This window comes from Lineus longissimus, chromosome 12 (genome assembly GCF_910592395.1).
Source record: "Lineus longissimus chromosome 12, tnLinLong1.2, whole genome shotgun sequence".
Taxonomy (NCBI): domain Eukaryota; kingdom Metazoa; phylum Nemertea; class Pilidiophora; order Heteronemertea; family Lineidae; genus Lineus; species Lineus longissimus.
In genome coordinates, this window is record NC_088319.1 from 14,002,334 (window position 1) to 14,014,895 (window position 12,562).

The following is a 12,562-nucleotide window of genomic DNA, read 5'->3' on the forward strand; positions in this document are numbered from 1 at the left end:
ATGACTCATCAATTGTGCTTTTCCAAGTCCCTTTTGTCATAAGTCATGATGAAACATAACATTTGCAGTTGGGTAGACACTCATTCATATCACCGAGACCTTTATTGTCCACAATTGATAAATAGCATGGAACCTAAAGTAGGCCTGGTGTGTGTCGAAATAATAAGCCAACGCGTGAGCCGGGTGGTTAATTGCTAATGCGAGCGCCTTTAGTTATGGGGATGATGTCCCAAAGTAGCCGTTGGATAGAAATTGATTGCAGAGATGGTTGTCCGTACTAATTAACAAACAGCTTGAGGCCTCAGGCATTCTACTGCTGTTGGCTTATTCAATAACAAACAGAAGGGATGAATCTGTTCTAATTAGCGAATCGCCTGGAGCCTCAATCAACCTACACCCATCGAACAGCAAGCATGATTTGCTTGATTTCTGATATGATGGTTCTTGATACATTTGCATACGAATTGTGTCTAAGAAGTTAAGCTGTTTACAACAAGGCGCCTTATGATGTAGGATCATATAGTTAAGGAAAACCTAACACATTTATTAGACCAATAACAAAAACACGTTGCAATCCGGAGTTTATCAGTATTAATGCTTACCCATGAAGGGAAAGAGTTAAGTTGTAATACGATCAATTTTTCGCACGTTCAGTGTCATTAATATCACATAGCACGGTGACAGAGGTTAAAACATATTGCCGCAGGCAAAGTCATTCCATCTAAGAAAGTAAATTTGTTGATTATTATCCTTATAAGTACATGCATGGCCCAGAGTGGTTTGACCGAAGTTGAAAATGAATTCACGGAATGAGATGGAACTACATACACTCTTGACTATCAAGTTTTACTTCGTTCGCGCTGTACGTGAAATGGTAATAACCTCACCTTTAATTGTACGAGCTATGGGTGTAAAAAAACCTCCGATCTGTCCGCATTGCTACAAACCATGTTTCGTGCAATTTCTATTTGGTTATTCGAGCGCTCGAAAAATCGGAGCAAATACTTAAAATTTCATTAGCACGATTTCCACGTCTGCCAACTCGCGACATGGCGGTGGAAATGAACTCAAGTCGTTACTTGTGATCCCATTAAGGTGTCCCGTGATAAAAACAGCATGGCTCCCGTGTCGTCACGCTTATTAAATTAACTCTTGAGCACGTTGAGCTGTTCGAACGCAGCTACATTTTTCTCCATGGTTAGACCAAATAAAATTCAAAAAGTGTCATCCCACCCGTACAAAAAAGCTAGCTTCACGCCACTGGATATATCAATAAAACGGTTTGGTATTAGTCATCTGTTGCTGGCAGTAGTCATGGTAGTGGGGGAAGGATGGTGGGGCAGGGGGCCATGTGACGCATCACCCCTAGAAATAAAAATCATTTTTAGAAATACCCCAAGATTTTTTCAAGTCGATTAATAATGCCTGCTCTATCTGTACAAGCGTGCCATGAAGCCCATTTCTTAGAGATCCGGCACGACTCAGTAATAAAAGGTGTGTGTCATCGGGACAAATATTGACAACAACTGTTCGCGAGTAAATTTCATTTCATTGATTTCTTCGTTCAGTGCATTTATTGTCCTTGATGTACCGGTATGCAACGAAACAGCAAAAACAGTTCAAAGCTATAGGCTGATGTACACTGTAGCTATAGTAAAAGGAAGATCGTTTTTGCATTTATTTGCCCTGCCCGTTAAGGCCTATCGACCCCCGTGAAAGCTGTCTCGTGGAGATCGACGTAGAACAATGGGAATTTAGGCCTTGGTGCGAGTGGGCTTTTTTCAAAGACAATATACCGTGCATTTGGCTAGGTCTGATGCTTGTAACTGCGCGGGAAAGGGACAAAACAATGATAATTGGTCTCTCTAGCCATGTATATCTAGTCTTTGATTACTTATCCATTGGTAAAATAGCAACAGAATAACATGGGGATCCTCTTCCAGAATAACCAAAGGCCCAACAAACCGACATTGATCCAATTATCTGTGATGTCCGCCAATGACAAGGAAACCTCGAAAGCGTCTTTTTATAGCCATCTTTGACTTGACGAAGATTGGCCTGGCCACGACGGACTGACATGTAATGATTGCTACATTAGTGAAACATCAAAGCGTTCATGTCTCCTTTGAATAGCAATAGTCCAATACATTACTTGCGATTTCTGACCAGGTGAGCTACAGTAAGCAGATAAAGGGCTAGAGGAGATAAGTTCTAAAGCGTGCAAACAGGATTTGGCGAGGATACCTGGATTACCAAGGACACGTATAGGAAGAAGCTCCTTGGTGTCTTGTTTCTGATATCACTTTTTGAAGAATTTCTCATACCGAACCCACTTTTTGAAAATAAACAATACATTATTTGGGTTCTCTGACTGAATAAGTAGTAGTAAGGAGCAGGAGATAACTTCTTAAGCTGGTTAATGGGATATGCCAAGGACATCTGGACTAAGAATAACCTGTCTTTGTCCCTAATATCACGGAACAATTTCCCAAGTCCCTCTTTTTTGAAAATCGATACCTTATTGGAATTCTCTCCCTTCATCCGCATAGTCAGGAGCTGAAGATCAATTCTAGAGCAGGTGAATAGGATTTGCCGAGGACATTTGGATCGCCAAGGACTTGTAACAAGAAGCTCTTTCTTTGGTATTTTCCTTATCATAATTGGATGGACAATTTCTCATCCTCTCTTCTTTGAAAAACAATTCATTATTGGAGTTCTCTAATCAGATGAGCTGACAATGAACTAAGATTAAAATGTTACAGCTAATTGCAGTGTGCCAGTCATTATCCAGGGGGACCGATTTAACTTTTTACAACCAACCCAACAAGAATACGAACTCTCCAACATGCATACCATACCAGTTAGTATACCTGTCTTATCACTCTTTACATTCTCAACCTCAAACACAATGTCAACACAGTTGACTGACATGCTTAAATAAAAAATTACAACCTGCAACCGAATACCTTCATCGATTATTGCTGTTGGTATAGATGGCATGTTGTCATAGGGGGATCGGTTGACGACTTGTATTCAATATCAAAGGTCTGCGAAATGAATACTTATAATGGACCCAGCCTACTAAAAGGGCTGTTCCTTCGATACGATGGCTATTGCTAATTTCCTTTCATTTCTTAAAGTATTCGACTTTTTTCCAATCTTGTTTCAACTCAGTCAGAAAAACCCGTTAATTATCTTAAGCACGCACAATTCCTGATGCGGAAAACTCCCGCCGCCTGAGTGCTCCCGATGTTTCCCCTTAAAAGCATCCAAAAAACGACGAGCAATTTAAATCACTGCTACCTGCGATTCAAATTGCATGCGATGACTATCGCCCGTTTGCAGTGGTCATCGCAGGTACCAGTAACATGAGTCGGTGATCACAGCGACTAGCAAACCCAGCGCCACGGCGCGTCGCCAATGAATCCACCCGCACAAAGATGATCACTACACGGAGGGCTCACTCGAGTTCAGCCGGGATTACGATTGGAAAAGCGTTATCCTTCATCCCGCCTGGATTTGTGTTCGCCTACAACATGCCGGCCATTATTCTCAAATGCAATCTGTACAAACTGCTGTTTCAGCAAGTAAGAATACTAACTAGTATTTGGCATATCGACAAATCAAATTAAAAACCTTACATTTTTGCTTTTCTTTTCTAAATTGCAGGTGCTTTCCTGTGACGTCATCTGATTTTAATTATCAATTTCAAATCAAATCAGGTTATATTTTTGGATGTTGACCGGGGTTAGTGCAATCAGAGTCGACTCCGGTGCAATCGACCTTAGGGGGGCGCGATGACCCCAGAGCAAAGAGGTTGCAAACCCATCTGTTTGGCCCCGCGTACGTGTGTATTTTAATAAAACCCCATGAGTGTTTTCTCGTCAATCCTTAGGACAAAACACTATCATGTCGATACTGATATGACAGTCTTCCGGCTTATAACAATAGACGACATGAATCTTGTGGAGTCCAATTTAACTCTGCCGAGATCAGGAGCAAACCCATCGACCTTGCCGACCACATGCTGAGACTGATTAATTGATATCTTAAACAACGCCTGTATGTACTCGAATTAAATCAATCGTGGTTAACAGTGAGAAATATATTAATTTATCTCAAAAGACCTGCTTGCTTTATATGAGAAAGTGCAGAATTGGCGATCGATTGCAATGTTTTATTCGTGTTTTAACATGCTGAGCTTATAATTAACTTTCTATGAAGTACATTTACACACTTTGCACTTCGTCGTTCGCAGCACTTCGTATCGGTATAGCAGAAATCGTCTATCAAAACCTTACTTCAGAAACGAGACATGACCCTTGATGAAAACGTTGATGGAACACTGATTGAATAAAGCTGCCAGCAAGCTGATTTAGTTTCCACAGATGCGCTGTGACAGATCAACGGATTACCATTTCCACTGGACGCACATTAGGATAGATCAACAGAAAATCACAGATTGGAGTCCAGGAATATCACGAGTTATGGGGATGAATGCGATATCTGATCAACCAATGTGCTGATTCTCACGAAACTTGCCCCAAATAGGACCATTCGAATGTAAGAGATAACTTCGGTGTGCATAAGAGTGTGCGGAATTATTTTATGATCGTATATAGCGGTAACAACACACTAGTCACCGAAGGCCTCGATCATGTCAAAGTCCAAACTGGTAACTTCGCGCCTCAAGCGATTTTAATTTTAGCGATTTGCCAGTTTTCTTTCGGATTTTCCAATCAAATACATTTTTCGCGATTTTTGTTTTCGCGAATCGATATCATTCGCAAAATCCACGAAAATAAAACGCGTGCGTAGTTTAACTGGCTTACAATGCACTGAAAACTAGGTTCTAGTTGTATTGAACCGGCGGGAATTTTGGCATATGGTATAAGATTTTGTTGAATTCTAAAGCTTCAACTGAAAACATATCCTTTTTGACTTGGTAACACCATCGCCCAAGTTCGAACGCTGCCAACGGATAACCTTTTTACTCTTTCTTCGCATCATTAATAAAGGCTACTGTGTCATTATTAGATCAAGGTAAACCAGGTGATCTTCTGAAGAAATCTGGGCTGGCTCCTGCTAACTCTTATGGTATGAGATTCCCAATAATGTATTGGTATTCAATGAACACCAAGGCTTTGATGTAATAATTATCCTCCTGTTGCTGTTGTCCTTTCCGTGGCTGCAGGCCAAAGTTTCGCCAAAACGATCTGTTCTCATTTTGGACATATCTGAATTCCAATCATTGATTGTAAATCAGTTGCTTACTAATCCTTGAATATTAGATGTTCAATTAGCGTGACATTTAATTTCGGTAAAACTACTTCACTGTCGCATACTGATTTTGTTTTTTAGATATGATTTAATTTCATTACCCGGCCGCTAGAATAGTTTATTGATACCCTAAACGCTACGCTAATTAAAGTACCGAGATTATATACGGCCAACTTCATGCCTTAAGCTCTATTCATGAGAATTGTATGCAAATTAATAGATATAATGCCGCCTAATTCAACATCAAAAAACAATTCCGTAAAGAGAAAAACCTGTCTCATTAATTTGCCGCCAAAAAAATCGTGAATTTGTTTTGGTGGATCGCAAATTTTGTGCTGGTTTTTCCAATCGAAAACATATTTTCTACAAAGTTATTTTCCCAAATCGCGGGTATTGGCCAAATCCAAGGAGAACATTAAGTGATTCTCAGTGTCAAAGTGGCTCATGATTGTTGATAGTATGAGAAGATATTAACTCTATCGAACGTCTTATTCATTTCTTAGTGGCAAACAAACTCTTCTAAACTCTTTGCTACTTCAAAAACTTTGCTGGATAATTTTTTTAGATTTTTCGCAAATTTCCGCCCAAAGAGGTAAAATGAAATTTTTGGTGCCAATTGAGTTTACGCTCAGATTTTTTCGACAGAGTATAATCGATTTTTCACTTAGCTGATTTGACATGCCTCGCTAGTAGGGAATGATGAATAGGCAAACAAATTCGTCATCTTTATGTTCCATGTTGTTGTCATTCTAGGTGAATGTTTATACAAACCTGAATGAGTTCGGCAACGATCAAATCATTTTCGTGCTTGTAAGATGTTTCTGTGAAACACTGGAAATCAAACCGCCTAGCGTCGAGGTTTGATTGCGGGCCAGTCAGTCAGACTGTGCTTCCGTCAAATCAAAATTAGATAAAGCTGTGTAGCCATGGATTCGTGGGGTAGCTTGGTGGTCGTCTCTCTCAATGGATCGCGTTCCGAAAAGTTCACGACGCGAGTGATGTAAAAAAATCTGAACTGAAAAAATTGCAAGATACATGTACGGAAATAAATTGCGCCTACCTTGACGGTTGTATAATCTTTCTGAGATCACCCTATACAAAGCTGTCTTTATCCACTGTCCGTTTCGTTCCGATAGGCTTTCCAGTATATGTGAAGATTCCAGTTGAAAACAAAGCGGATTATCCAATAAACGTTCCTCTAAGTCCTCCAAATTCCTATGAAATGTTTCGATTTTCCACTTTCGAATAGTTTTCGATTCAGTGCAGTAACTGTTACTGATCCCAAATACTAACTCCAAATGTATTTAATTGTTACACATCTTACAACAGCAACATGTGTTAGTGCGATGAATCGATCAAATCGATCAATGAACTACTTTGACATTCGTCTAGTCGAACAAGTCCATCCATAAACTGCAAGAGCATCAGCGAAATAAATCAATTAGACAGTTTTCTTTTTTCTGCAGACGAACCGTACTTCCAGGCTCAGTCTCGAGAAATCCCGACCTTACGTTCAGAAGCCTCGCTCTCGCGGCAAACACCACCTGTCTCGCGGAAATCAATGTAGCGCGTAGAGCGTACTTACAAATCGCAGCGATCGTATTTTAGCCATGAAGACTGAATGCAACATGGCTAAGAATTAACACGAGATTGCAATTTAGGTGACAATTACACAATTCGCTTTGTTGTTCTTGAGATGAGTCAAAAGAAATCTATTCAACAAAGCAACACCGCGTATCCATAATTCGATAGTCGGCAAAATCTTTGCCCCATTTGTAAATGTTGTGGATTCTACATGCAAGATATATTTTTATAAAGTTTGTTGCCGGCCAATGAATGATTTTTTACTGGAATATTTACTCGCCGTGTACACCCGTGGAAGACAACAAAGAATTAATCAAGGACCACCGATTTCGGTTACCAAGCATGTATTATCGTTGGTACGATAATCTCATTTCCTGATATCATGACAAAAACGTGCACCCGATTTTATCTTGAAACAAATGTACATTGCAGTAAATAAATTGCAAAGATGCAAGCCTACGGAATCCAACGGAACTCTAAGTCCTTTCTGATTGACACAAACACTCCGGAATCCAAAATTGATCCGATAATTATACGATGTATCCACGACAGCTGTTCACTAGGTCCAAACCCATCTTTTATCTGACTATCACTCTGAATTAGATATACCGACAGCAGATTCCAAGATCAGGAATTTGATTGAAACAAATCTCTCTAAATCCTTTCAGATTATACAAGATTCAAGAATAATCCTCTCCGAAATTCTTCCTACGAATTTATCGTAAATCCATTTGATTCTACAATGTTAGGTCATTCAACGCGAGTCTCGATTGTTAGGAATAAAGTTCAAATTTGAACAGTGGCCAATAGATGTTGGCTGTGTTGGCCTATATAGAAGCCGTATTATGAGTCTCTAGTGGACTAATCCAAAGACTAATCCTGTCTGATCCGGGGAGCAACCAGAGACAACTGGGTATAGAGTAATCCGATATAGTCAGATTATCATCGAGTCGACTGACGGTGAAGGTAGGCGAACTATTTCAAGGACGATTGAAATTGGCAGAGTTCAGAGTCATGAACCGATTCTGTTGGAGAAAAATCGTAGCTTTATTACCACGGACTCAGAAATTCCGATACTTTGGTTTCCGTCCATTTGACAGGGATTATATCTTTTCAATGGAACACGACGTCATCTCCAGGTTTGGCACTTTAATGATCGCGGTGTTGGTTGGTCATTGATCTCTATCGTCGAAGTTTATTTGAATGGTATGTCACAGATAAAACTACTTTCGTCCCATTGCAAAACGTGTTTCATCTGTCCTCAAGACGCAGTGAACGCTGAGTTTTCAAGAAAACGATTTTGCTGCTTCACATATATACATCTATCTCCTGTCCTTCATCCTGCAATTAGAGAAACAATAATTTAGGTATCGGCAACCTTGGAGGTACAATTGAAAATCGACGCTACATTTAGTTAGGTGATGAGATATACTCCAAAAGAGTCGATGGCAATACCATGTGTCTGATGTCCTCCAATTAACTTAATGGGAAACGCTTATAGTCCTGATGAGATCCTCTTGAATCCGTACCAAGTTAGAGATAAATGACGTACCTATATTACAGTTATCGGGTAGGTTAGTGGTTCTAATCTCCGCTTCTATATCTACGACTGGCGACCGCTGTAGCAGTAGAAAATGTCGCCCTGGGAACTGTTAGGCTCTACTATATACTGAAGATTATGGTATACGGTTTTATAAATGTCAATACATCAGGGGTTAAAAGTGCATGAGAGAATCCGTTGAACGCCTGACATCCTATCCCAGGACATTTCAAATTTCTGCACCTGCCCACGTAACATACATGAAGAACAGTTGGCGAGATTTAACACCGTGACTCTCACTTTCTTCCCCATTCACGCCATGAATACTTTTAGATATAGTATACTCCAACATGGCCAAGTTTTCGCTGAAGGAATAAATTATTCACGCCAAATCAAGCTGGTCGTCTGAGCTGAACCAACGTTTACAGCTGGAGGCGAGTGGCTACAAGCGACCTTAAGATACCTCTAGGGTGTTCATTACCCTCATTTCTACACAAGGCTCAAGTTTCATAGACAAAATAACACGATCATGTTAAGGAAATGTCAGGCTGTTGACATCGCTGCCATAATGATAACATTGATTTCTTTTGTTTGTGTAAGGACTGCAATCGGACTATCAATGTGTATCTAAAATGTGTTATCAGCCGGACATATCGCTCAGAGCAATTTATGATATCATTGCGATTTCATGAGATGGACGGCATCGAAGATCTTAAGCGATAGCTCTTTAGCGATGACCCGTTAAGAATCCAGAGCGGTGCTATTCTGTTTATGTATTGTAACGTATTTGCAGCTGAGCGTATAGAAAGATACATTAAGCTTACATGCAGGTGTCTTCGCAATATTTGTTTGCATAAACCTGGCTAAAACACTTTCAAAATATTATCAAATATATCTGAGGCATTTCAGATCCCACGTATACAAGTAACTCGATTGAACCAAAGTAATGCCTTCTCACTATAAATAAAACAAACTTATAGACCACCGTGTACTTCTTAGCGATGTTATAACGAATTTATCTGAGTTTACGCTACGCGAAACAAGCTTTCTTGCTATAGCAATGAAAGGTTAATAAGCTGATGAAACATATCATAATGTGGTATTCTCAACAAACTAAACCCAATATCATTAACGACATGAAGAACCGCAGATATTCTGTTCAAGGTTGTTTGTAACTGATACTTTCAGTCAATAGCAGGGCCTAGTACAAACCGCCATATTTTCGCCTATTTACGACCAGTTAACATTCGCCATTGACCCAGAATCAGACCTGCAGTTAACATTCGCCATTGACCCAGAATCAGACCAGTTCACATTCGCCATTGACCCAGATCAGACCTGCAGTTAACATTCGCCATTAACCCAGTATCAGACCAGTTCACATTCGCCATTGACCCAGATCAGACCTGAAATTTACATTCGCCATTAACCCAGGATCAGACCAGTTAAAAATCGCCATTGATTCAGAATCAGACAGGTCAACATTCGCCATTGACCCAGAATCAGACCTGTTCGATTTCTCCCAGAGTCAGACCCGATATCATTGCCTCATTTACCAGACCTAACTGAGATTTGATTGTATTTCCCCGTTGCGGTTTGATTTCGAGTTTCGATGTGCAAAGGACTGCTACATTCTTCAACGTTGAGTTCTGGACAATGGTCTTTCTAGACTGTCCCATGCTTGGGTTTTTCAAAAGGGCTATAAAGATCCCTTACTGGAAATATTGGATTTTGATAAAACGAGTCTTTGATTTTATCATGTTATCAGTAGGATTTGAAGCGTAACTCATTGTCAGAACAGATATGATAATTCGCCGGATCCAAAGAAAGTTGAAGAACAATAGATGGGAAAACGACAGATGTGCGAATGTAAAGAAAGGATTCAGACGACGAGTCATATCCAACGGAACATTAGAAAGAAGATAATCAGTGGTTCATAGCGTTTAGGAATTAAGCTTGGTTTCAATTAAAGCGGGCAAGGCTAGGTTTTCACTGGCATTTCATTAATTTTTTGGTAAATTCTTGGCTCGACAACAGTAACATTACCTTTCTTAAACCTTGCCGCCTATCGACCCTTATGAAAGCTGTTTTGGAGGAGTTTGTTTTAGCTGGATCTTTGTGACAAAGGGGACATATCCTCTCTAGCTGTACCATATCTGCAATGATAGAAAGATACCTCAAACAAGGATATCATCAACCACATACCTCCCATCAATTCAATTCCGACCGCGGCCTTATTTTGACTTTCGTGAAGTTTGATTTCAAATGACATTTTATGCGACCATATCTCAAGAGCATTATATTCACCAACTAGTCGACCGCTTATCGCTAGGTGGGAAACAGTGAGTACTTAGTGGTGCATGTGCTTGTAATTTTCTTGTTGTTGCCAGGGAAACATGCATAAATAAGGTAATCATCTCCTTCCTATTTCGAAATTCTGATAATTTTTCCCGGCGCAATCTCAGTCTCTATCTTTTTTATGATGCGCCAATAATGAGCAGTGGTTTATCTACATGTACGTCAATCAAATGCACGGCGATTTTATATGGTATTCCTGTGTTCATACAAGATAGGTAGCAGGTAGATAGATAGGTGGCTGGGAAAATCGGTAACTTTTGTATTTATTCCTGCCATGCTTTGTCCGACTATAGATGAACCAAGCCGAAGAGCTTTACCTTGTGAGGATATGGTTAAGTTTCTGGCATACATGTATCATGTGTGTCGAAGAAGTGGCAAAGCCAGGAACGCAATTCATCTGTGTATTGCGGAACCGTTCATTCCATGACAAAGTCAGTTTGAAACTACATTATTTGCTGAAATAGCACTGGGAAATTTGTTAACTGCAATATGTCATTGGAATGAAGAGCGCATTTATGGACAAATGTCTGTCGTGATGTTATTACCATAAATCCATGCTGTCAAATATACCCTACAATTAGGTTATGGTTATGATATTATCATCCTAAACGGAAGTCATTTCATTACGATTCACTTGCGTGGACACTATACATGTGCATAGTGTCAATCACTGGTCAATGTCAATCACTGGTCGAGACTACACTGGCGCGCCTTTGGCTCGAAGCTGTGATTTTTATTGAATAAAACATTCGAAATTTCATGAATATTCCCCCACAAGCCGTCTTTCATTATGGACTGACATACTGAAAAGACATAGAATAACTGCCGCACGCACAATCGAAGTAATCAATGTTGTTAATGTATTCCAACTGGTTGCATTTCTTCACATACCGTGATACCGTTACATCGAGAGCGTGACTAATCATCCATTGTTCCTTCCGTAAAGTGTCAAGGTATTGAAATTGCCATGGAAATCACACAGTGGTGCGGTGCTTGACATGGTCTCCGAATTACCGTGCGTGTGACCGTACATTTCATTAGTAAGATAGCTGTACCAGTACAATATAAGCACTTTGGCGATGTCCCGTTACGCTGTAATCGAAAGGAACTGCCACTGGTTGGCTAGACGTCAGGAAATTAAAAGTGTACCTGAGGAACAAGTTGCAAATACAGTAGAGGATGATGAGGATTTGTACATGACTCGACGTCAGGACGAGCTTCAAATGTCGACTGTAACCTTCCGACATTTTTGGTCGAACGAACTTTCCTGAATGGCTGACAATTCGTTCCCAAAACGGCAGACAGCGTTCCGCTGAAGTACTTCTCGGTCGATCGCGGATGGTTTTCAAGGTGAAATGTCATTGTCAGATTACTCGGAATGCCCAGGGCAAGTCACGATCATCGTGGAAATGAACGTCGCTAGAAGCGCTAAGATGAAATTGACAGGTGTGCTCCTTATCATCTCTGACAGCAATGTCCGGGCGCAGTTGACATGCGATTGCCTGCCGACCTTCAGCAAGATAGCATAAGTGGAATGGCAGGGTAAAAACGCTGCTGAATCTTTCCCGAGAGTGAATGTATGAAGAATGACAGTGATTGTACGGCAATTACCGCCTTACAACCATCATTACCAACGGCAATCGATACTGACATTACTTAAACTATTCTTCAAATCATCTGCTGAATTCTCACCAAAAATAACTAAAATCAGATTATAGTTTAGACACTCCCTGGCTTTTAGCTTTCCGGGCCAGGAGATATCATCACTAAGTGTCCCTCTTACATTTCAATGCCCTCCTT

General features: G+C 40.3%; 1 protein-coding gene across 1 annotated transcript in view; it reads right to left on the minus strand.

Moving 5' to 3' along the window:
• Positions 1–7,306, minus strand: part of LOC135496662 (galanin receptor type 1-like) — a 122,840-nt gene extending 115,534 nt beyond the window's left edge. Inside the window, exon 1 of the mRNA XM_064786103.1 lies at positions 6,341–7,306. The gene's annotated coding sequence lies outside the window, so the exon portion shown is untranslated. The remainder of the gene's footprint in view (positions 1–6,340) is intronic.
• Positions 7,307–12,562: the final 5,256 nt, after the last annotated feature.